The 2,720-nt window shown below is 46.2% G+C and overlaps 1 non-coding gene across 1 annotated transcript; it reads right to left on the bottom strand.

Annotated features, from left to right (window-relative positions):
• Positions 1 to 1,659: 1,659 nt before the first annotated feature.
• Positions 1,660 to 1,763, bottom strand: LOC112628234. Its single transcript, XR_003120395.1, has one exon. It is a non-coding gene; the product is annotated as a U6 spliceosomal RNA (small nuclear RNA).
• Between the last annotated feature and the right edge of the window lie 957 nt (positions 1,764 to 2,720).

Raw genomic sequence — 2,720 nt, 5'->3', positions numbered from 1 at the left:
TTTTTTTTTTTTTTTTTTTTTTTTTTTTGAGACGGAGTCTCGCTCTGTAGCCCAGGCTGGAGTGCAGTGGCCGGATCTCAGCTCACTGCAAGCTCCGCCTCCCGGGTTCACGCCATTCTCCGGCCTCAGCCTCCCGAGTAGCTGGGACTACAGGCGCCCGCCATCTCGCCCGGCTATTTTTTGTATTTCTTAGTAGAGACGGGGTTTCACTGTGTTCGCCAGGGTGGTCTCGATCTCCTGACCTCGTGATCCGCCCATCTCGGCCTCCCAAAGTGCTGGGATTACAGGCTTGAGCCACCGCGCCCGGCCTTGAACTTGAATTTTCATGGTCTCATGGGAGTCAGTGATTAGAGAGAACCAGTGGTGTGACAGTAACTGGCTCTCCAACAAAACAAAGCACTGTTTTGTGTACGGTTCAGTATTAACTATAAGCACAATATTGTACACATATTTTTTAGTGTTTTAGTTTTTGTTGATTTCCATTAAGTAAATGTTCCCACCATAGATTTCAAGCCATTAGTGGTACGAAGAACAGGCACAAAAAATATTTGGTTCTTGTGAGCTGATAGGAGCAAACTCCAACACACACTACTGAGAGAAACTCAGGGCTCCTCTAAGGTGGGAAGTCTAAAAAACCTAAAATTGGGACTCCAGTGAATGTGTGAGCTACATATAAACACCATTACCTCCTAACAGACTGAAAAGGAAAATGCCTATCTCAATTTCCCTATCCTTAAGAGAAAAATGTCACTCCCAAAGTGCTGGGATTACCAGTGTTGAGCCACCATGCACATCCGCCTTGCCCTCTTTTGCTATGTGCTTTAGGAGGTAGGTGACGGTGTAGTGTAAACTGGCACAGCAGCTGGAGGATACAAATGTAGGTACAAACAATAAGTAAGAATTCATTGGCACTAAAATTTGTTTAAGAGAATTCTAAAATCAGTGAAAAGATATCTTAAGAGTAAGAAAAAATAATGACATGATACAAACAAAAACTGTATTCGCCCACCAGCAGACAGAAATAAAAAGTGATCCTAGATGGAAAAAATGAGAGACAAGAAGGAACATAGAACAAAGTGGTACATGCGTGGGTAAGTCTACACAAATGTTGTATTAACATTAATAACAATGTCTTATGGGCTTAAAAACACAGGCCAGGTGTGGTGGCTCGCGCCTGTAATCCCAGCACTTTGGGAGGCTGAGATGGGCAGATCACTTGAGGTCAGGAGTTCGAGACCAGCCTGGCCAACATGGTGAAACTCTGTCTCTACTAAAAATACAAGTATTAGCTGGGAGTGGTGGTGGGCCTGTAGTCCCAGCTACTTGGGAGGGCGAGGCACAAGAATCACTTGAACCCAGGAGGCAGAGGTTGCAGTGAGCCAAGATCATGCCAATGCACTTTAGCCTGGGTGACTCAGTGAAACTCTGTCTCAAAAAAAAAAAAAAAGTAATTCTCCTGCCTCAGCATCCTGAGTAGCTGGGATTATAGGCACATGCCACCATGCCCGGCTAATTTTGTGTATTTTTAGTAGAGATTGGGTTTTGCCACGTTGGCCAGGCTGGTCTAGAACTCCTGACCTCAGGTGATCCATCCGCCTCGGCCTCCCAAAGTGCTGGGATTATAGGCGCGAGCCACTGTGCCTGGCCTGTTTTTCTTATTAAAATATGGAACGTTTCACAGATTTGTATGTCATGCTTGTGCAGAGGCCATGCTAATCTCTGTATCATTCCAGTTTTAGTATCTGTGCTGCCGAAGTGAGCCCTGCCATTCGTTTTTTTAAACTCAAATGATTATACCTCTTCCAGGAAGCCTTCTCTGAGAGCCGCCCTCAGAATGATGCCCCAGAGGGGGCCCAAAACAGGTACTCCACACTAACCCATGCATGTTATTGTCCCTCCGTTTACCTTAGTGTTCTATAGTGACCATTCCATCTCCCCAGTGATGGGGTAAGTTCCTCAAAGGTACTTTGTTCTTTTTGTTTTTTTGGTTTTTGCTTTTTTTTTGAGACGGAGTTTCGCTCTTGTTGCCCAGGCTGGAGTGCAATGGCACAATCTTGGCTCACCGCAACCTCCACCTCCCGGATTCAAGTGATTCTCCTGCCTCAGCCTCCCGAGTAGCTGGGATTACAGGCATGCACCACCATGCTTGGCTAATTTTATATTTTTAGTAGAGACAGGATTTCTCCATGTTGGTCAGGTTGGTCTCGAACTCCCGACCTCAGGTGATCCTCCTGCCTTGCCCTCCCAAAGTGCTGGGATTACAGGCGTAAGCCACCACGCCCAGCCTAGTTTGTTCTTTTCTGTACCCCCAGCACCTAGCTCAGGGCCTGGCACATAGCAGAAGCTAAAAATATTTGTTTACTATCACAAAGAGGATGAGGGAAAAAGCAAAACAAAACAAATGTGTAGGGGGCTGGGTGCAGCAGCTCTGGCTTGTAATCCCAGCATTTTGGGAGACTGAGACAGGGGGATTGCTTGAGCCCAGGAGTTCGAGACCAGCTTAGGTAAAGTAGCAAGACCCTGTCTCTACAAAAAATAAAAAATAAAAAATTAGCTAGGCATGGTGGTGTGCTTGTGGTCCCAGCTACTCTGGAGGCTAAGGTGGGAGGACTGCTTGGGCCTAGGAGGTTGAGGCTGCAGTGAACCATGATCACACCACTGCACTCCAGCCTGGATGACAGAGCCAGATCCTTTCTCAAAAACAAAACAAAAAAAATTTT

This window comes from Theropithecus gelada, chromosome 7a (assembly GCF_003255815.1).
Source record: "Theropithecus gelada isolate Dixy chromosome 7a, Tgel_1.0, whole genome shotgun sequence".
Classification (NCBI taxonomy): Eukaryota; Metazoa; Chordata; class Mammalia; order Primates; family Cercopithecidae; genus Theropithecus; species Theropithecus gelada.
This window is presented reverse-complemented; position numbering and strand designations above follow the sequence as displayed.